The sequence below is a fragment of the Typopeltis vanoorti genome, chromosome 17 (assembly GCF_054136105.1).
Source record: "Typopeltis vanoorti isolate ZY-2024b chromosome 17, IOZ_Tvanoo_1.0, whole genome shotgun sequence".
In the NCBI taxonomy this organism is placed as follows: Eukaryota; Metazoa; Arthropoda; class Arachnida; order Uropygi; family Thelyphonidae; genus Typopeltis; species Typopeltis vanoorti.
Window position 1 is genome coordinate 100,214,113 of NC_143565.1, and position 24,334 is coordinate 100,238,446.

A 24,334-nucleotide genomic window follows, 5' to 3' on the forward strand; every position below is an offset into this window, starting at 1 on the left:
CCCTCTGGAGACGCCCATGGGGAACTTCAACTATAGGAACATAGATCGGAAGGAGGAAAGGACACATGGGAGGAAAAAAATATAATTTATGCAGTTACTAAGGGATAGTTACCCGAGATAGCATGGTGATGGATGGTACCAGGAGCTTGAGAGTGCTAGATCTTAATTGCATCAGAGGATTTAGTCTGTAACCAAGATGGCCACATTGCTGCCAACTGGTAAGAGCGATCATGTGGTCTTGACTGAGGAAATGTCTGAGTGTGGAATTTTCATTTGGGGAGGTGTATGTGGAATTACAGGGCTGGTAAGTATGAAAAACTCAGGAGATTGCTTGAGGAAATGCCATGGCATTAGAAACTGCCAGGGTTGGATGTTAATAAGACATGAGAGCTGGTAAAGGAGTGTTTGATAGAAGTAGTAGCAGATTGGCATACTCAGAGTTGTAAAGGAGTGTTTGAAAGAAGTAGTAGCAGATTTGCATACTCAGGGTCAGGAGGATAAATAAATTGAGTTAAATGGACATAGCATCATTAAGTAGGAGCTACAAACAAAGTAAAAATTTGGGGAGAGAATTCAAAGATAAATGTGACTAGCAGACATATAAGCAGCAGTACAAAGCATAGGCCTGAGGGGACAGTATGGTAAAGAAGGCAAAATCAGAGTATGAGAGGAAATTAGCAGTGTAAGCCAAAGGTAATTCCAAAGAATTTTTTTGGTGTGTGGCAAGTGAAATGAACCAATAATTATGGAAGAATAATTTTGACAAATGCCAATGTGAGAGGTAATTAAAGCAGACAAAATAGTTGAATTACTAAGTGATTACTTAGCAATTCAACTATTCATAATTCAGCAAAAATCCAGGTGGAGTAACAAGAGAGGCAAAGACTTATATGGACACAGATGAGCTAGAGTTGCATAGGATATTACAGAACCTTGATGTTAATTCAGTTATGGGATTAGATGGTATACTAGCTTGAATATTACAAGAAGGTGCTAGGAAATGGCATTGCCTTTAACTGCATTGTTTAATTTAAGTGTCTACTCTGGGTGTCCTCTTGGGATAGAAAGAGGAGGAAAATAGTTTCATTGCCTAAAGAGGCTTCAAGATTGAGGTAGAAAATTATTAACCAGTCAGCATCTGAGAAGTGTTAGGCAAGGTATTAGAGAAGTTGGTTAAGAGGAAAATACAGGAATGGAATACTATATTGAGGGCAATGTTTTGTGAAATTTAGGCCATGCTGAATTCAGTAACCTACTCACCTTTATAATACAGTGAACACTGAGTTGATAAAAGTAATCAGCCTATGTGATACTGTTGGATTTTGCAAAGGCTTTTGTATGTATGTGTGTACTCCAGATGATGACCTTCATGTGAAGGTCAAAACGTCGAGTGTTTATTTTGGTTTATATTAAACTAAAGTTTTACTCTAACACAGTAGTTGTTTACATAAGTTTCATAATGTATTCTAATCACCGTGTAAGCATGAAGGAAAGCAGCCAATTAAGATAATGTTGAAATTCTGCAGGAAAGCTTAAATAGCCTTGCAGTATGTGCAAAACAGAACAAAGTGTAAGGTTTTGGTGTGAAAAGATTACTGTGTACGATATTGATGAAGCTGTACTTCAGGAAATAGTTGAATCCAGGAATTTGGAAGTGTTGGTAGATAGGGGGGGGGTTAAAGTTTAGGGGGCATATTGCAAAACTGGCTAAAACTGAAAGTCGTTAAAGCTCATTGGATTACTTGGTTACTGAAGAATACCTTAACGAGCAGAGATAAGCAGGCTATAAGACCTTATCTTCTTGACTACTGTGCACAGATCTGATGGGTATCCTGTGGATGAGGAGGAGAGGATCCAGAGGCAAGTCCAAGTTGGTGGTAGATCTATGGAATGTACCTTATGAGGATTAGGTTAAAAATTTGTGGATTACAGAAATTGGCTGATAGACAGAAAAGGAATGATATGTTTGAGACATACAAATTACTGAAAGGTTTTTACAGGATTGACACATATGAAATTTTCCAGACAAGGATGGATACTTGGAAATTGAGCAAGAATGTGGTTAGCAAGGGTGCAAAGACTTGATTTTTTTGCTTGGAGAATGGTGAATGAGTCAAATAGGTTGGCAAAGTCCGTTGTAAATGGCATGACTGTGAATGAGTTCAAAGTGAAGTATGATAAATACTGCTGGCATAATGTTTAGTGGGTCTGTGGACTCCATGGAGCTGCCAGTTTAATTGAGCAAGAATGTGGTTAGCAAGGGTGCAAAGACTTGATTTTTTTGCTTGGAGAATGGTGAATGAGTCAAATAGGTTGCCAAAGTCCGTTGTAAATGGCATGACTGTGAATGAGTTCAAAGTGAAGTATAATAAATACTGCTGGCATAATGTTTAGTGGGTCTGTGGACTCCATGGAGCTGCCAGTGTAATAAAAGCTATCAAGACAAACTGATGATAATATCTTTAATGTTCTATTTACAGAAAGAAAATGAATACAAGAAGGTATATAAATGTCGCATCCCATCATTAATATATCAGAAATCAGGTGCTTATTAGTATGTTCATTTTTTGGGATCACATTGTGTTTTCTTAACTCTACATGGCAATAAGAATTGTAGTTCATTAAATCCCTGGAAGTTATGAAAGGAAGCTGCGAGCAAGGGATGAGGAGTAGTTACTTTGCATGGAGAGTGGTTGAACAGAGGAATGCATTGTCTGATAGTGGTGAGAGCACGAACAGTCGATGAGTTCAAGGAGTGGTATAATAGACTTTGTGTTTTCTAGGAAGGACCTCCCATGATGAGTCTTTTGACTCCATGCAGGCCTGAATCATAATAGTAGTAGTAATAATAATAAAAATCTACCTGTTTTTTTTTAAATGAATATATGATTGCATAGAAAAAATAATAAATGGCTATGTTCATCCTTTGTCGACTTTTAAAAACAATATTTGCACCATTTCTGTTCTCTATGTCCTAAGTATTTCAGACAGAAATGAAACTTTTATAATTTGTCTCTTTGCTAGTAACATATATAGGGAGGTTGGGTGGCTGAGCTGCCTAAGGCACTAGTCTCTTCGAAGGTGTGGGTTCAAATCCCACCCTTGACAAGGTTAGTTCTTTGCCAGCCTGGTTGGCCTAGTGGTTAGCATATCTGCTCTACAACCAAAAGGCTGTGGGTTGAAATCCTACCATGGCATGGATCTTTGCGATTGTAAAAACACTAGTAGTGGTGGGCAGTAGATGGTGTAGGTGATGTGGTTTGCTGTAGTTGGTGGATTGAGTGGTGGAGACGGAGAGTTGTAGAGTAGGTCCCTCCCTCGATGAGGATTTGGACTCCTTGGAGGTGTCACGTAATAATAATATGGCTTATGGAGAGATACCAACATTCCTTTAAGGATGAGTTCATCTTCTGATCTATGGTCCAATAAATGTACATACAGAAAAACATCAGTTCATGTATGTGTGTGTATTTCTGTTAATTGCTTTTTGATTGGAAAACTTGGGTTTCAGTCCTGTCTATAATATAAAGAACCTTTATCATGGCTTTTCAATAGAAGGTGAGTTAGTTAGTTTCATACAGAGATAGCAGAGTTACCCTCATGGAAACTTCAAGTTTTTAGTCTCAAAAAGCAGCAAACGGGCATGAATCGGCACCCATAATATTTTATGCAGATTGGATTTAACTACCCTATCAGAGCATTAATTAGGTTTCTAAGAAGTCAAGTTACTTGTCTGTGACAGGCCATTTAACTTAACATTATTATTATTATTATATGGGCACAACCATATTAGTATTTTGGAGTGAAGTGTCTACATGAACTACATGGCGAGTCCTGGTGTGGCACATCATCAAGCATCGAAGTGACCATATATCATCTGTGGATGTCTAGTGAACATATGAATATGAATTATACGGGCATCTCCATGGAGTGTGAAGACTCATCTCGGGAGATCCAATCTATCCACACAATTTATCATACCTCTCCTTGAACTCATAAACTGACAAAGCACTCACAACTGGTGGCCACCCATTCCACTCAGTCATCACTCTCTAAGCAAAAAATCTAGTCTTCAGACTTCTACTGACCACACCTTTATTCAACTTCCAGGGATGACCCTTTGTTCTGGTCCCTCTAGCTAACTGTTGAAACATTTCCCCATGCATCTTTCCTATAAAATCCTTTAAGCAACTTAAATGTTTCTATCATATCTCCTCTTTTTCTCCTATCAACCAACTTGTGCTCTTTTTCTCCTATCAATCCACACACCTTTAATCTTTCCTCATATGGAACATTCCACAGGCTACTCACCATTTTGGTCACTCGCCTTTGAATCCTCTCCACTGCGTCCTCATCCCAAGAAACCCAGGGGACCAGACTTGAGCACAGTAATCCAGATATGGGCATATTAAGGCCTTATAAAGAGGAATTACAACTTCCTTATCTCTACTTGTTAATGTGTTCTTAACTAGCCAAGTAATCTTATGGACACATTAGCAACTTTAGCAATATGTCCTCTAAACTTTAACTCTGTCTACCACCCCTAAATCTCTAGCTTCATCTATTTCCTGGACTTCACTCCAATGTGATACACAGCTTGTAATCTATTTATCCCAAAATGCATAACTCTACATTTCTTGACATTAAACTGACACCCATTAACTTTTGCCCATACTGACAGCCTATTTAAATCATCCTGCAAGTTCTCCAATCACTTTGATTAACTATTACTCTACCTAATTTTGCATCATCAGCAAACAATTTAATATTTCCTATATCATTTATGTACAAATTAAACAGTAATAGTCCCAGCATTGTACCTTGTGGCACACCCATAGTCACCTGTTTCCGCCTCGATTCTGCCTACACTTTTTGATATCTGTCTAGCTGCCACCCTCTTATCCAGTATCACATCCATCCCCTTTTGTTCTTATTTGTGTAAGTGTTCCATTCCCCCACTCAATACTAAGCTCATTGGAACACTTGCAGCTGCTGCACAACATCCCTTCACAATACACCTTGTCCGCACGGTTAGCCTAGTGGCTTTGCGCTTCACAACCATATGACTGGGGAAGGAGTGTCCCAGGTTTGACTCCTGTCGAAGACGTGAGGAATTTGAGGATCTTCCTCAGCCATAGCCAAGTTAGCCAGTCTTGGGCGCGGGCAATAGGGTTTTTTTCGCCAGTTTATCTGGTGTTTTTCATCCAGCAAGCAGGCAAACCGGTCCTGTGAACACACATGGATCTACAGCCATATATATTTAACCCCCCATGAGGGGGCTCAACTTGCCCCAATAGGGATGGGGGAGAAAAAGGGAAGAAACTCCATACGAATAAATAAATAAAGTGCACCTAGAAACAAACAGAACAAGTTTCTTTTCCTCTTCCTTCATCCCTGCAACTGCTGCAATGTGGAACAGTCTCCCACCTGCTGTGTTTCCCAAGGAATACAACTGAAAGTCATTCAAATCAAATGTACTAATGTACATTTGATTTGAATTTAAATGTATCGTGTACATTTGTACACGGTACTAATGTACACGGTACTAACCTACTATCTCCTGTGTATTGACCCAACATAAAAAAAAAAATGTAGTATTCTGTCAAATGCCTTTTCAAAATCCAGCAAATTCATCATGTAACCATTTCCTTTATCCAACTCAGCTGTTACTCTACTATAAAAAAAGTTAGTAAATTACTAAGACATGACCTGACCCTTCATAAAGCCATGTTGACTTTCATACAGTATCATATTTTTATCTATCCATTCTTGAATTCTCTTTTTTATCAATTTTCTACTACTTTTACCACTACACCTGAGATACTGATTGGTCTGTAATTTGCTACTGTAGTCTTAGAACCCCTATTATGCAAAGGAATAATTTTGCCCTCCCTTGGAACTCTACCAGAGATGAGACTTAAATTAAACGGCCTAGTCAAAGGCATTGCCAGTTCCATTGTACATTCTCGTAAAATCCTAGCTGATATCCCATTTAATCCCACATCTATTTTTACATTGAGATTCTGCACTATCCTAAGAACCTCCAATTCATCCACCTCTGTTCCCACATTAATGTCTGTCACATAGGTTAAAGCAGTTACCTCACTATGAAGATATATGTTTGCAAAGTGGTCACTCAGTAACTCAGCTATTTTATCCATTTCTGTCTCCTCTTGATCATCACTCATTAAGGTTAATCTTCCATAGTCATTCTTCCTCTTACTTGCCACATAATGAAAGAGCTCCTTGGAATTTCCTGTGGCCTGCTTGGCTAAATTCTTCTCATAATCTGATTTTGCCTTTCTTGCCTGAGCCTTGTACTGTTCATGAGTTTGCCGGCCACCTTCTCTTTATATACCATCCACCAGTGGTGCACCCAGAGTGGGGGGCCAAGGGGCCCTGACACCCCAAAAGAAGGGAAAAAAAACACTAGAAAATTTTCCAAAAATCTTTTCCTAATTAAAATTCATTTTTTATTTCTGTTGTGTCGTGTCTTCTATTTCTGTACTACTTATGAATTAGCGGTCACATAAGGTGCGAATACCCTATAGCTCTTGGGAATCAGAGCTGCTGTGAACACAAGGAGAACAAAGCAGTGCTTGGGCATACCGAGCGCTACTTCATTTGCCAGAAGAGGTCACGGGTGTCATGTATTGGCAATCATTGCAGATGTCCTAATTAAAATTCATTTTTTATTTATGTTGTGTAGTGTGTTCTATTTCTATACCACTTTTGAATTAGTGGTCACATAAGGTGTGAATACCCTATAGCTCTCAGGAATCACGGCTGCTGTGAACACAAGGAGAACAAAGTAGTGCTTGGGCATATCGAGCACTACTTCATTTGCCTGAGCCGGGTAGTGGCAATCATTGCAGATGTTCAGTCATAGGCTGTACGCAATGTTTAGTGTGTATTCTCAAATCATCTACTCAACTCGGGGCACCTCCCCCCCCCCAAGATTAAATCCCGAGTGCGCCACTGCTCTCCACAGCATTTTCTTCTTCTGCAACTCATGCTTAATGATATTACCCATCCATCTAACTCCAACCCGATTAACCCTCCTTACCCCTAGGTATACAATTTAATACTACTTCCTCTTGATGACAGTTAACTATCCCATGCACTACTTACCCTACAGTATTTTATGGCATGGTACAGATTTAAGCTTCTTTCTAAGCATGTCATAAACACCTGCCTTGTAGTTCCACAAATACCCCTTCTTGATAGAATATTCCTCATGTTTTACAATCTCCCAAGTGAAGACCGCATGGTCACTTTTACCAATTGGAAGCAATGTTGTCACCTTGTTTATGAATAGCTCTTCTGATCCTATGACCAGGTCCAATACTCTCACATCCCTAGTCCCCTCCATCACATTCTACCTTAAGTAATTATCTCTCAGCAGGTGTATAAATTCAGTTTCCTTTCTGCCATGTGATTTTTCTTCCTTCCAGTCAATATCTCCATAGTTGAAGGCCCCCATAATAATCACTCAACCTGCATTGTTTGTACCAATTTGGCAGTGCATATCTTCCAGATCATCTGTGGAACTCCCTGGCCTATAGGAACAGCCGACTGTATAATTTGTCTTACTGGTCATAATCTCACACCAGATTGCTTCAAGTGAATAGCCACCCTCCCACCTGTCACTTACTCTTTTTGGTTGCAATTTATATGCTATCATCAGCAGTACTCTTCCCTCCATCTTATCTTCTCTATCTTCCCTGAAAATACTAAACCCTTCACATTCCCTGCAACTTTATCTGCTGTTAGCCAAATCTTGCTAATGCCTATAACTATTGGCAAGGTTGCAATAACCAGTGCTAAAAACTCCTTCCTCATGTTCCTGATACTTCTGGCATTAGTATATAGAAACGGCAACATCCCTTTATTTCCCCACCCATGTCTACTTTCTAAATTGACTACCCTATTCAATATTTTTGCTTGAGAGACTAGATTCCTCACTTGGTCATTCTCACACTCACTTGCTTCGTGGGTTTTTGCAAGTGAGTTCTCACAAACTCACTTAATTCCACCCTAATGGCTTAAGTTTTCCTGAATTTTGCATGTCAGTATGCTCAGTGAACAAAGCTCTCTCTCTCTCTCTCCCCAGACACCTAAACCATTCAGATGCAGTCCATCCACATTGTACAAAAATATGCAAAAAGGAAAATAGGATTTCAGTTACTACGTTCCACCAAATATTGTCAACCTGTCATACATTAGTATACCTTTATGGAGTAAAGACTAGATAATCTGGAGACCCTACTCTTGTGACCAAATATTGTAATAAACATCTTCTGTCTTTCCATAAACAGGATGATGGTCTCACACTTCATGATAATTACATCTACCACTTAGATATTCTATAGTGGAATTTGAAACCATGACCTAGTGGATGATGAGTAGGTCCATCTGTCTGACCAGTTTGGTGTAGATCTTGTAAGTCTAATCTTTCTCAGAATACATTTCCTTCCCGTCATAGTTTATTGGAACAAAATATCATTCAATGATCCATTTCCAATCAGAAAAACCATACATATAAAGAGAACTATGAAGCTGTACTTCATAGACCTAATCTTAACTGAAATGACTGTTTCAAACTATCTTAGCTTTGAGAGGTTATATCCCCCTCATCATTGTTAACATTGTTTACTTCTCTAGTTCTAGTTGAACTACTCAAACTATAACATGGTAAAAATTACATGATTTTTATTTAACTTTAGTTTATTTGTCCTTCTTTTTATTATTGTCCTGTAATTTTACATTATTTGTTGAGCACATTGTCCTTAACACCAAACCAAAACTTCTGCATTAAATAAATATATTTTTTGTAATAGTATTTATTGAATGAGCAGTGGAAGAAAAGAAACAAGTTGGTAAAATTTTTTCTAGGAGGGGCATAAGTGAAATATTTCAATAAATGAGAAGATAGGAGAATAAGGAGATCATCCTAGAAGTTGAGTAGGAAAATAGTTGCATGCAGTACTTGCTATGAGAAAAATTGTGCCATTGCATGAATGGAATGTGGGACTGTTAGATATATCCCTAGTGAATAATTAAAGGAAATATATGTGTGGGCTCTCTCAGAGTGAACTCTTGTACTTTGTGGAGATAAAGCATTAACAACGAGAAACATACATGTTGTTCATATTACAGGAACTTCTTGAAACATAAAAATCACTATATGAAATAATAAAATTACTTAATAAAATAATTTTATGCTAAGTTTGTGTGTGAGCATCGTACACACTTTATCAAATAGAAAAGCCCACAGACAAAGAAATACCAAAAAATAAGGCTTTTAGATGACATAATTGGATAACTGCCAGAGGTTTTTTTTTCTTCAAATATAACTCTGATTGTCATAAATTTTAACTTTCATTATCAGTATTGGTTAAATAAAATACTTTGTCAAAATTTGTATAAAGCAACACAAGCTTCATAACAGTTTCTCTGATTCAAGTTGACTGCTGAAGATGATCTTGGATTTTTCCATTTGGTCTTATGATTAGTATGAGTACTATGGTTATGTAAAATTATGGTTATGTACTTTGAGAAAGCAGGTATTTATTATTATTATTATTATTATTATTATTATTCAGGCCTCCATGGAATCAAAAGACTCGTCATGGGAGGTCCCTCCTAGGAAACACAGTCTATGATACCACTCCTTATACTCATTGACCGTTCTCACTCTCACCACTCTATCAGGCAATGCATTCCATGGTTCAACTACCTTCCATGCAAAGAAACCACTCCCCCCACCCTCTTTCTCACAGTTTCCTTTCATAACTTCCAGGGATGGCCCCTTGTCATCACTCCTTCCCACTGTTCAACCAAGTGAAAGAACTCCCCAGTGTCAACCCTGTAACCACCTCTCAACAGTTGAAAAGTCTCAATCATATCACCTCTCCTTCTTCTATCCACCAAACTCTGCAGTCCACACTCCCTCAGCCGACCCTCATAACCAACATTGTACAGTCCTGAAACCATCTTTGTTATCCACCTTTGTACCATTTCCACAGTTAATTTATCCCCTTCAAATTCTGGGGACCAGATTTAAGAACAATAGTCCAAGTGTAGTCTGATCAGAGTCTTATACAACGGAATGATAACCCTTTTATCTCTGCAGGTCAGTGTCCATCTCATTATTGCAGTAATCCTCTGTGTTACCTTCACCACCTTTACAATATGCCCCCTAAATTTCAAGTTTCTATCAATCATCAACCCCAGATCTCTTGTCTCCCCTACTTCCTCCAGTTTAATTCCTCCCATAGAGTATGCAGCGTCCGATTGATGTGTCCCAAACCTCAAGATCTTACATTTTGCTGCATTAAATTGATACCCCCATTCATTTGCCCATATATCTAGCCTATTGAAATCCTCTTGCAGGGCTACTACATCTGCACTATTACTAATAACCCTTCCCAGCTTCGCATTATCTGCAAACAACTGAACATCTCCTTGCAATCCACAGACAATGTCATTGATATAAAGGTTAAACAATATAGGTCCCAGTACTGAGCCCTGTGGAACTCCACTTGTAACCTTCTGCCTCCTTGAAACTGCCCAAAAAAGATACCTATCGGACAATAATTACAGGACAATAATAAAAGACACGTGTGGGCAGTTTCAAGGAGGCAGAAGGTTACAAGTGGGGTTCCACAGGGCTCAGTACTGGGACCTATATTGTTTAACCTTTTTTGGTTAAACAATATAGGTCCCAGTACTATGTTGTCTGATACCTATCAGACAGCAATCCTGAATCCAATTGACCAATCTGACATCCAGACCCATGTGCTGCAACGTGAATATCAGCTTATCATGTGGCACCCTGTCAAATGCCTTTGCTAAGTCTAGGAAAATGGCAGTATATGCCTTTCCCTCATCTAATGCTCTTGTAACATTATTATAAAAGGCTAGCATATTGCTAAAACAAGAGCACCCCTTCACAAATCCATGTTGACTCTCACAGATAATATTACTCCAAAGCAGGACCACCTGAAGTGTTGTAACTTAGATGAGCATGGAATATCATGTACTCTGAATGGACTAATGAAGTTCTTCTTCAACCTTTTGGTTCTGTCCACTGCTGGACGAAGGTCTCCCCCATGATTTTCCAGATTACTCGGTTTTCTGCCTCTCCCATCCATCTTACTCCTGCAATTTGTTCCAGTTCATCTCTCCACCTTGTTCTTGGTCTTCTTCTTTGTCTTGCTCCATCCATTGGTATCCACTCTGTTGTTTTTCTAGTCCATCTCCCATCACTGCATCTGACAATATGGCCAGCCCATCTCCACTTAGCCTGTTTAATCTATTTTACGATATCCATGACACCTGTTTGAGATCTTATCCAGATACCTGCAGAGATAAAAGGGTTATCATTCTGTTATCATTATCAGTTGGAACAAAGGAAATAGCTGCTATAAGAGGAAAAAATGGTGAACTTATAAAAAAAATAGAGATGCAATAATCAAAAGAATTCAGGAATTTTATACTGAACTCTATTGAGACAAAGACCAGGACATCCAAGAATCATCTATGGATAACTCGAGTGAGGAAGAACATGATGCCCCTGAGATCTTACAAGGTAAAGTGGAAATGGCACTACGGGAAATGAAGAATGGCATGGCCCCAGGAGAAAATGGAATTATGGTAGACTTCTTAAAACTGGGAGGAAGCCCTGTCATCAAACAGCTGACTAAACTCTTTAATAAATGCCTGAAACAGAGAAAAATTCTGAAAAATTGGAACAATTCACCTCTAATATTAATTTTTAAAAAGGGCAATAAGGAAGAAATTAAGCCTACTCCCCCACCTATAAGCCTACTCCCCACCATATATAAAGTTTTCACAAAAATTATAAATAATAGAATAAAATCTAAACTAGAGGGAATGCAATCCTGTGAACAAGCCGGATTTAGGAAGAATTACAATACTTTGGACCATATTCACACATTAAGACAGCTCATTGAAAAATCAATTGAATACAGTAAACCCGTATGTCTGGCCTATATAGACTTTGAAAAAGCATTTGATTCAGTTAAAACATCTGCAACACTAAAAGCACTTGAAACCCAGGGAACTGAGAAACCATATATTGAAACACTAAAACATATTTACAATAATGCAACTTCTGTAATTAAATTATATAAAAACAGTGAAAAGTTCCCAATACAAAAAGGCATCCGGCAAGGCGACACCATATCTCCCAAATTATTTACAGCTGCACTAGAGAAAGTCTTTAGAAGCCTTGATCGGGAAACAAAAAGAATAAACATAAATGGAGAAAGGCTGCATCATCTGAAATTTGCAGATGATATTGTCCTGATAGCAGATAACTTGAAGATTATCTACTATCAGGCTAAATCATCTAAATGAAGAATATCTGAAGAAAGGCTAAATCAGCTAAATGAAGCCTCCAGAGAAATTGGATTAAAAATAAATAGAGAAAAAACAATAATAATGATGAATAAATACATAAACCATAGAACTATCGAAGTTGAAAACCATGAAATAGAACAAGTTACTTTATATGTATATTTGGGCCAATTGTTATCCTTTGAGGAGTGCCAAAGAAAAGAGATTGAACGAAGAATTCACCTTGGATGGATGGCTTATGGGAAAATGAGAGACATATTCAGAAGTGGCATCCCTTTGAGTCTAAAAAGGAAAGCTTTCGACCAGTGCATACTTCCTGTCCTAATATATGGAGGAGAAACATGGACTTTAACAGAAGCCCTAAACAAAAAGCTGAGAACAACACAACATCGCATGGAAAGAAGTATGCTAAGAATAACATTAAGAGATAGGAAGACAAATATCTGGATAATGAAGGTAGATGATATTTATCTTTAGAGGACAGAAAGTAAGTATACATTTTTGTCCATGGTGTGAAGGAATACTTGGATGCTGTGCTTTTTTTTTTCCTTCAGCCAGTTTCTTTGATTTGTTTTTTCTAATATACCTTTAATATATGTTGTGGAGATTTCTGTAATTGGTTTAGTAGGTTTGGATTTAGATGTTCAACATTTTTGAAAACATCTATCAGTTTGTTGCAGATTACAGTAAGCTAGTTATTATTATTATTACGGGCGACTCCAAGGAGTTTTGTCCATGGAGTGACATTTTGTCAGCAAAACGCTCTGTGTTTTTCTGCCATAAAAGAACACCTCTAATTGGAGGAAATACCAAAAAGACCATCTGACATTATATGCCATGTATTGTCTGTGGAAATACCTTGCTTATTGGGGCTGTAAAATTGTTGCACGAGTGCAGATGATTCCCTTCCATGCCATACTATACAAATTATAGTAATCTATTTTTTTTTTTTTTTTTGCTTAAGACATAAGTATTAGAGATGTATTCATTACCACTTATAGATATTCAGGCTCAGTCTTCTGGTTCCAGGCACCATTTGCTTTAACTATGCAAATTGCTCTCTGCATTATTCATGTTACATTGAGATGCAATGTACCATGCCAGAGAATGCCAAATGTAGAATCTCATTTTTGATCTTCTCTGCTTCAAATTACACTTCCCATGCTGTTATATTCATTTGAGGTCATTATCACTCTCCAAATTCTGATAATCACTCTTATCTCTGAATATTTATCTTTGAAGCTAGCAATCCAGCTACCTAAACAGAAGTTGTCTTCCTTGAGAACTTCACTGTTCACAAATCAGACTAGTTTCCCTTTTCCAAATTTGCTGATCAATCCAGAATAAATGATAATTTATTTAGCAATGATTAGCTGTTACTAGCAGTCACCTAACAAATTGTCCACTTACCTCCCAACACCCTTGACCTGGTCTTCTAATGCCCTTAACTTTATCTCTGTTTCCATTTCTATGGAATGTCCTTCCATAATCACTTTGTCTTTTATCCTTTCACATTACTCTAGTTCTAAATGGGATATCCATTATTTTTACTCTTCCTTCCATAATCTCCAATGATAAATTCTAGTTCTTGCATCCTAGCTAACTACACTCATAATTTCAACTTCCAGGCATTACACTTTGTTCTTTCTCCTTCAACCATGTATTAAAAAATGTTACTTGCATCGATTCTATAAAATCCCTTTTGCTTATTTAATTAATTTTAAGCTTATTTGCTTACTTATTACAATAAAGTGACTGCTTCCTTGGACAGAGGAAAAGGATACACAGTAATATACTTGGATTTCGCAAAGGCTTTTGATAGAGTACCTCATGAGGGTGTTATATGTCCTTACTTCTTCTTTTATCTCTTTGGTTCTATATCTTACGCTGCTAGTCTTTATCTTTAATTTCGTCTAATATATTACTTTATTCTTACTTATTTATCTCCATTCGTCTAGGTCACTTGATATAACGTTCTTTCTCCTCTTTTCTCTACTATATACTCTTAAATAAAATATTTACTTATTAATATTTGCACAGCTATCTTAATTTTTTCACACATGCAAATAAAATGTTTATTTCCTACCAATTATTCTTTCCATTAGTTCTTTGCAGTCTCATTGGCCTCTTTATATCTTATGTTTTATCTACTCACACAACAATTTAATAGAGTTCACCCGATAAGTATTAACAAAATTTATTTTTTTCGCTGCGCCAGCTAATACCTTGGATAGGCGGGATTCTTACCCAGGGCAACCCTCTCAGAGTGATACACGAAAATTAGATCGAATTTAATCCTGTCCCTCCGTTTTCTTATTTCTTCCTCACAGTCATGGCTCGCTTTAGGAGTTTATATACAAGGGTTTAACCCGCTTAGTTCATTAGTATTTTATGAGCGGTTGTTTTGAATTCATAAGACAAAAGCAGATCAGGAAGGTACCTGAATGAAACATTTTAATAAGCTTGAGGAATTATGCAAATATACATTATAGACATATTCTTAGAAATGCTCTCAAGGTAAATCAAGGGCTCAAATTTCAATACACTAGACACACATACAAACTTGCATTGACCAATATTACAAGCATCTTCAGCATAAATCCATAGGCTAATATCATACCATCCTAATACACGTGGTCATAAATTAACACAATAACACACTCCATACATTAAGTTTAGCTCGTTCAGAGATATTCTCGGCCTCGTAGGGCAAACAAATCTTAACACAATCTTGGCCCGTACTAAGTCATAGGCTATTCTTACAGTTTCTTAATTTTAGTCCATTACAAAATACTTTCTTAGGGATCACACTCTTCTATAGCTGGAAATAGGAATTCAAAAGTCTACCTTACCGTCTCTGATCTAAATTTCTTTGACCTTCTTCCTGCCTTGTCTGGTCATCAAGGCCTTCTGTTTTAGTTTCCTATGAGGATATCTCCAGTCGGACTGTACAAGTGGAATCTCAGCGAGAAAGATTGGAGGTGGCACAGTAACGTCGCCTTGACCGGATGGCATCCATTTGGTTCCCTCCATCGCACGACAACGCACAGCTATCCTAGTCCAAGGATATAACTTGGCCCATTCCTAACGCTGTGACAGATGAACCAAATACCTTCCACGACTAACCAGGAACTTCTCCGATGGCGGACTCGACCATTGTCCGCAAGATCTGGAACCAGGAATCCAAGAGAAAAAAAAAGTCAGGAATGGTGCTTGCATGGCCTTTTTGTTTAATTTTCTCCTCTCGGTATTTCTTGATCTTTGCGATGTGCGCCAACGTGGCCACATGTGTTTACGTCAATCTCCTTAGCTGCCTCTATTTAGTCGCACATGTACCTGATTTCTCTTCCTGGAAGGTGCTTTGGTTTTTCTTTCCAGTACTTCTTTCCCTCCCTTCTTATGCATTATACAGGACGGCAAGGTGACCCCTGAACCCTGACTCACAGGCATAGCTATTTAAGTACAAGAGATGGGGTTCTTAAGTGGATTTGTACTATTCCTAAATTTTTAATTGATTTACATTTACAAACAGCTTACACTTATTCTGTTGCCAACGTTCCATATTCTCTGCCCAAGTTGTATTAAAGTTGTGACCTGAATATTTTATAATACACATTTCTTAGCCTTTTCAGGACACAACAATAGGTTGACGGTCAAACTAGAGCAGATGGGGTTGGGTATTAGATGGTGCATTGGATTAGAGACCAGCTATCTGATAGGTATCAACAAGTTGTGTATGGGGGAGCGATATCCAGGAAAAGGAAAGTCACTAGTGGAGTGCCTCAGGGATCTGTTTTAGGTCCATTACTGTTTAACTTGTATATTGATGATATAGGTGAAGATTTGGATGGAGATATTCAGTTGTTTGCAGATGATGCAAAGTTGGGACAAACCATAAAGAGTAGTGAAGATGTTGAGGCCTTGAAAGAAGACTTGAATAAATTGAGTGATTGGGCATGGAAATGGGGATGCGAGTTCAATGTTGCAAAATGTAAGGTTTTAAAATTTGGAAAACAGGGATGGGATGCGGAATTTATGCTTGGTGAGAATATATTGTTGGAGGTAGAGGAAATAAGAGATCTGGGGATGATAGTGGATAAGGAACTAAAATTTACGGGACACATCACCAAAATTGTGAAGACAACACAAAGGTTTCTGGGAATGATGCGGAGGACACTGACGTGTAGAAGTAGGGAGATTCTTGTTCTGTTGTATAAGGCTTTGATTAGGCCACACATGGACTATTGTGCCCAGATTTGGTCACCGAGTTTTCAGAAGGATGAAGAGATGTTGGAAAGGGTCCAAAGGAGACTGACTGAAGTAGTTTCTGACCTCTGGAATGTCAAGTATGAGGAAAGATTGAGAAGATGTAATTTGCAGAGTCTGGTGGACAGGAGGAAGAGAGGAGATACAATAGAAACCTACAAGTTGGTAAAGGGTTGTTATAGGATCAATGCTGGAGAAGTTTTACAGAGAATAGTGGGAGATCAGGGGAGAACCAGAGGTCATTCCCTGGAAACTGTATAAAGAGAGTGTGAGTAGGGGAGTGAGAGACAGGTTTTTTTCATGCAGAGTTGTGAATGATTGGAATGCCTTACCTGAGAATGTGGTGTCTGCAAAGAGTTTGAATGTGTTTAAAACACGGTATGATGAGCTGTGTGTGTGATAAAAGGACCTCCCAGATGAGTCTTTGACTCCATGAGGTCTTGGGGTGGTAATAATAATAATAATATGGAGTGATTTTGGACATGATGTACTTTGATGATTCTTCATTTTTGAACCTTCCTCTACTCTGCCATCTTTCTATCACTCTTAATTGCCATTTAATGATAAATGCCATAATATTATAATAATAATAATATTTCATTATTCCATGGTGCTCAACATCTATGATGAATAAATAGATTGCTATCGTGTAGGAGTAATAACTTTAATAAGTTTATTTCATTTTAATTTCAACTGTTCACTTTCACATTAGTTATAATCTGGAGTGAACACATAATATGCGCATATCATCACATCTCATTACCATCCTATTAGACCACTCAGCATCCAACAGATTTGTCATTCCATTTTGCTCAAGAACCTATTTTACACGATCAACTCTTAATTGTATATACAGGTAATGGACAAAAAAATGGCAACACTGAGCTATTGGGTTGCATTATCGGTAGTTGCAATATCTGCAATGCACCAAATACAGATGCAGTTGATATGCAAATATACTCCCAACATTCATAGGGACATATGACCCTGGCACTCCATATATGTACTTGCTTTGGAAGTACATACATATACTAAAATTGGAACGATACAGAGAAGATTAGCATGGCCTATGCGCAAGGATGACACACAAAATTGTGAAGCATTCCACATTTTTTTTTAAAAGGACTACCTAGATGAGTCTTTGACTCCATGGGGTCTTGAGATAATAATAATAAAGGTAAACAGAGGCCTGCTTCCGTTTATTGCATGTTAGGGTGGAATCCAGAGAGGACCTCAGTGACTTTGAAAAGGGGCATGATTGTTGGAGCCAGGTTGGCAGGTGCATCTGTGAACAGAACAGCTGAAATTGCACATGTTAGTTGAAGAACAGTCTCTAAGGTTATGTCAGCATGATAGTTGACAGGACAAACGTCATCAGCAAAATGCAATAGTGGACGAAAGTGCTTACTGCAAGAGAGGGACATTTGAGCATTAGTGAGCTGTACCATATAAAATAGGCATGCTACTGCTGAACAGTTGTGAGAAACCGATTTCAACAAAAACTCTGCACCAGGAAACACAGAGTTTGATATTATGATCAATGTGCCTTACATAAGCTTTTAATCACTCCTCAGTGCATGCTATCATATCTAATGATCACAGGCATTATACTACACAACAACAATGGAGGGATGTGATATGGTCTCATGAATCTGTATTGTTCACACTTTTTGCTGCAAACAGAATGGCGTCAGCTGAAGGAAGGTTAGCAGTCAGAGTGCTTGTTTCCAACTGTGAAAGGCTTTGGTGGTTCTATTATGGTATGGGGCACATTCTCATAGCATAATTTGGGTCCACTTGTATTGGAAGGTAAAGTGGATGCTACACCTTATCTTTCAATCATCTTCATCCCATGTTGACATAATTTTCTCCTACGTAGCTGACCACGTATCAGCAGGATAATGCTCCCATTCATCAAACAGATGTGGTCACCTAGTGGTTTGTATAATATGACAGTGAGGTGTCCTGTCTGCCATGGCCATCCCAATTGCCAAACTTAATCCTATAGAATATTTATGGGACATTTTGGTGTGAGCTCTCAGGCAACATTTCACCCCAAAGAACAAAGGAGAATTGATCCTGTTTCTATCGGATGAATGGTATAAAATCTCTTGTCGAGTTCCAAGCACTAACAGTCTCTCTCTCTCTCTCTCCAAGAATACAGGTTGTATACTAGATGTCCATGGCAGACTAATTCAATATTAATCGTAACATGTCACTGTTCCCATTTTTTTTTTGTCTATTACCTGTAAATCCCAAATATAACTATATTTAGAATTCTAGTAGCAAGAAAAGACTTATACGTTGGTTAGACATAACTGGTAATTAGTTTAACGGAATTAACAACGCATATAAAGTATATTAATTAAAGGTAACTTTAAAGAATAACTTCTATATTTCATTGAAATATAGAAGTTATTCATTAAAGTTACCTTTAATTAATATACTTTATATGCGTTGTTAATTCCGTTAAACTAATTACCAGTTATATTTAGAATGCTACTCACTTGTTTGGGGTGGTGTGCACTTAAGACCTCCCTCAAGATCTTGATGCTGTCCAAAAGTAAGCAGTTAGGCTCATAGATGATCCCTCTCTTACAGATTTACTTCAGTCTCTATCTCACAGGTGCATTGTTTCAACACTATCTCTCTTCTGCAGATAGTTCCATGTTCACTGCTCCAGTGAACTGGCAACCATCATTCCCCCACTTCCTGTTGCATCTGTTAATACAGGAGCAGCAGCTGTCTAGCATCCCTTTACTGTGAAACTGCAAACACACACTGAACCTGTTTCTATTCTTCCTCTTTTATTCACCTCTGTCCTCTGAAACAGCCTTTCTCATGAAGTATTCCCAATCAACAACAACCTGCAACTCTTCCAAAAAAAAATCAATAAACATCCATCTTAGTCCTCATTTGCATCCCCCACACATGGCAATGATGTGCTTATAGGTTCCCCGACCTCAGTGGGATCAATATACAGGGTGGTTCAAAATTCCACGTACAAATTTTGAGGGGAGGTAGAGAACATCAAAATCAACCATATTCACATAGGAAAGCATAACCGGAAATGCCACCCGAAAGTGATAAGAGCAATTGAGGCTTCCTCATTCAAGTTTTCAATGTCGTACGAAGAACATGTGTCGTTTTACAAACCCTGAGATGACAGACATGCACCTCATCTACCATATTATGTATCCAACTATTATTGAACTGTTCAGTTATGCTTAATAAAGTTTTTTACACTACTTACTGCCTTGTGTTATTTCTGTATCTTTGTGTCCCTGTTAGTACCTTCCATTGGCCTTTCATGCTTTCCTATATGAATATGGTTGATTTTGATCTTCTCTACCTCCCCTCAAAGTTTGTATATGGAATTTGAACCACCCTATATATATATATATATATATATATATATATATATATATATATATAAACCAGCTGTCATGCCTTCCTTTAAATTAATTCACTCTAGATGCACTCACTACTGTATTAATCACATTGCCTTCTTATAGAAGGCAGTCCACTTAATATGACTTGTCTCTCACAAACTCCTTCCATTAGTTTTCACATATCTGTTTCTATATTGTCTTTTTTATAGGTATGTTCGTGTGTGTGTGTGTGTGTGTGTGTGCGTGCTGCTCCACCAAACTAGCCAACACCATTCCTTTACTTTCCTCTAAACACGTATGAACACCAGCAGCAGCAGCTGGTTAGCAACCATATACAATCACTGAACCAACTTATTCTCTTCTTTCATTCCATTTGTATCTGTTCTGTGAAATACATACCATTTTCCCCAATGACTACATCCTCCAGCTGTGGAAGAAGCACATTAACAATTTCTGCCTAATCATTTGTCCACATGCAGCACTATTATGTTATGCTTTTTGACCCCCTCTCATGTGTAGAGCTGATATTAAAAAAAATAACCATGTGAAATAAGGCATTTCTGGTTATGCACTTTATGCCTTTCATAGAAGTAACTGCAGAGGTAAAAATTCAAGAAAGACTGGGAGACTAAACAACCACCCAAACCTGAATGGAAATAAATGCCTCAAAATATTTACAATGTGGATGGATCATATTCCATCCCATCTTATTGGTACAATGTATTTTACTGTTATTTGGATACCCTCTTCCAGACAGTATCAAGGAGGTTTTTGTTGCATATTAAGTACCTTCAAATATGCAGTGTTCCATGATTAGACAGATAAGGAATTTATACAGTATATTAGGAGTTGTGCATGTGGTGTTTTGAACAAAAGAGGACATCAAGTTTTTAGGAGGATGAGATGTCTGTGATAAGGGCAGGCTAGTACAAAGCACAGAGTCCCTGGGAATCTCAGGATGGATAAAGAAATCTGATGAGAGGAAACCATTCCTCACCACACCCATAGTGAACAATCCAAGAAGAATCTGGCAATCCAATCACAAAGGACAAGAGGGAGAACATAACATGTTGGCTTACTAAGAAAGCTTCTGTAGTCTGTGTCCAAAGGTGGGTAAGGTTAGCTAGTAAATTGCTGTGGAACAAGAGTTGTGGGCTCTATAATTGATGAATCTCCAGGTAGTGAAGAAGTTGGCTATTAATGAAACCTACTTCACTATTTTTGAGATGCATGAAGTGTGGCAGTGGGACAATAGTTTGCTGGTAACTTATCTCCCTTTGTAGGGATAGGCTGGATAAAGGTTTGCTTCCATGCTTTTAGGTAGATACCAAACAAGCATGATGGTTTATATAGGTGATACAGGGTGAACGTTAATTCTGGAGCACAGTTTCTGTCGTGAATGGAGATATACCATCTGGACTTGAAGATTGTATCTAGATTAGTTGGGGGTGGGGTGGGAGAAGGAGCGGTATGTAGTCAGGTGTTCATGGTATGGTAGAGGTGATTTTCTTTGGTCATTTAAACAACAGTTTAGAAGAGAAGATCAACGCAAAGAAGTCAGCTTTTTCTGAAAATGATGTTACCATCCAGATGTGGGATCTGTAGAAGTGTGATAGGGCCCAAGTAGCCTTTGTGAGGGACTAGAAAGCAGTTTGTTTGTTGCAGTTGGCCTTTTCAAAGTCTGATTTTTAACAAGCTCTAGTGGCAAGCCCAGTGTGAAGCCGGGATTTTTGACTCGAGCCATTTAAGATGATGCTAAATTTTTATTTCATACTGCTTTGTCACATTTTGGAGAACCGAGGCTTGTTAAATTATGCTGACAAAGATATCATATTCTTGTTATACTTTTACACAAAGACAGTTTTCTGCCTTAGTGTACAAGTAGCCTATTCATGAAATTAGAGCAGTCGTGGCTGAGTGGTTAAGGCGATAGACTTGAAATCCATTGGGGTCTCCTCACACAGATTCGAATTCTGTTGGCTGCAGAAATTCTTTTTTGCCAGCCTGGTTGGCTGAGTGGTTAGTGTATCCACTCTCCAGCCAAATGGCTGCAGGTTCAAATCCTGCCATGGGCATGGATGTTTGCGATTGTCTGTGTAGATACTAGTGGTGGTGGTCGGCAGTATATGGCATTGATGTAGACGATGAAGGTAGTTGCAGTTCATTGGTGGATTGAGTGGTGGCGACGGAGGGTTGTAGAATAGGTGCCCTCCCTGGAGATGTTACGTAATTAATAATTTATGTGCAGATTTTATTTGCTTACACTTGGTTAAAGGATAAAAACAAGCATATAATTTTCTTGGTAAGTATAATTTACTTTCTAATTAAATGACAAAAACTTCCTGTAGGTTTATTATTATTATAGTTCTTTCAGGAAGTCGAAGGACTCTTGTATACATGAAATGTATGAGACTTTATCATTCTTTCTTTTATTTTTTATTATAGATTATTATATATTATAATTATTATTATAGATTCTCCGGGGAGTCCAGGAATTCATTGAAAGTGGGACTCTCTTGTTTTTCATTGCTATGTACCTATCATATCTCTCTCTCTCTTTCTCTCTATTTGAACACATCAACTAAAGATGTACCCACAGCATCCAATGGTAGCCCATTCCACATACTCCCCACACAGTGTGAGAAGAACCTGGACCTTGCCTGCTTCCTTTTTTAGGTGTTTTCTTTTTTGAAAATTTTGACTTTTTTTTTATTATAATCATTTTATAAATGTTTTGGTGATTATTTGCACATCACAGCAAATTGTTATTGCTCTGTTTTTTAAAAGTACTAATAATAGTTTCTGTTGCTGGGTGTTGGTAAGAATTTTTGTATATATCTCCATTTGTAGGCTTTTTGCGGTTCAGTGAAGGACAGGCAACCAGAAGGAAGATATCTGATTATGTATCAAGAAATGCATTCTGGTTTTCATTTGTAAATTGTGTTTTTTGTTTAGGTGATGAAGCTGTTTAAGTTTTGGTGGTCATGGGGTCAAATATTGAATATATTATCAACATCTTTGAGTCAAATTGGGTTTTAGAGTAGTGGAATATGAGCACATTAATCAAACTTTCCATATAAAAATTAGCAGCACTAGAAAAGTAATGGTGAGTCCATGGCCATACCTGTTGTTTTGTTTGCCATATGAAATAATTGTTCTGGTTATTTCATATGATCACGGCAGAACATGAACAAATCATGATAAGTAAGTTATTTTCTGCCACAAAACTAATGTAATAAAAATAAGTAACACTGGGTTTATTGGTCATAAAGATTTGATACTACTAGTTTCGCCACATAAACTAGTGGCTTCATCTGGGTTTGGATGAGCATACAAATATAAATAAACAACAAGCTTTGATTATGAATCAGTACATTGCTAAAAAAATACTGAATGCATAGGAACCATTACACAAGTACAATAGAAACACATTGAGCATGAATGCTGCCACATGGTCAGTCATTGTTCAGCAGGTGCGTCCGATAGTTATCAGAGAAATTAAACTCATATGTTTAGAGATCTGATGAGTGACTTCCAAATGTCACACAGAATCATCCCATTGTTTCTGTTTAAGGTACATTTTGAGTGGATTACCACCATAGCCTCTTAGTCTTCTTCTATGTATGGCATGGAGCTCTTATCCCATTCAATGTTGTTGTTGTGCGTGTTGGAGAAATGGAATGCCAATTCTGAACTGTCCTCTCGGTTGTCGTTGACATATCCAATATGTTCCTTTTGTCTTATTTCTAAACTTCTCAAAGGAGGAGTTCTACATAGAATAAATTTCAAGAAGTTTAGAAATAAGACAAATGGAACATATTGGAGATGTCAACAACAACTGAGAGGACAGTTCAGGGTTGGCATTCCATTTCTCCAACTTTCACCACAACATCGAATGGGGCAAGAGCTCCATGCCATACATAGAAGAAGACTACAGCTACTGCAACATAAAAGAGGCTACAGGGTAATCTGCTCACAATGTACTTTAAACAGAAACCAAGGGATGATTCTGTGTGAAATTTGGAAGTCACTCATTAGATCTCTAAACACTTCAGAATTTAATTTCTCTGCTAACTATCGGACGCATCCGCTGAACAATGACTGACCATGTGCCAGCATCCACGCTCCACGTGTTTCTATTGCACTTGTGCAGTACAGTAACGAGGGTATGAAACGCCTGCCTCACTAACCCAAAAATGACAAAAATTTTGAAAAATTTAAATGTAACAAGTTAAATTTTACTAAATGCAATATGTTAAATACTTACTATTAACCCCATCAAAATGAGTTGT

At 37.9% G+C, this 24,334-nt stretch overlaps 1 protein-coding gene and 1 non-coding gene across 3 annotated transcripts in view; both read left to right on the top strand.

The window, feature by feature from the left end:
• Nin (blastoderm-specific gene 25D) overlaps window positions 1-24,334 on the top strand; it is a 511,736-nt gene that overhangs the window by 10,168 nt on the left and 477,234 nt on the right. The window lies entirely within an intron of this gene.
• LOC150097698 (U6 spliceosomal RNA) lies at window positions 17,654-17,764 on the top strand. Its single transcript, XR_016549752.1, has one exon. It is a non-coding gene; the product is annotated as a U6 spliceosomal RNA (small nuclear RNA).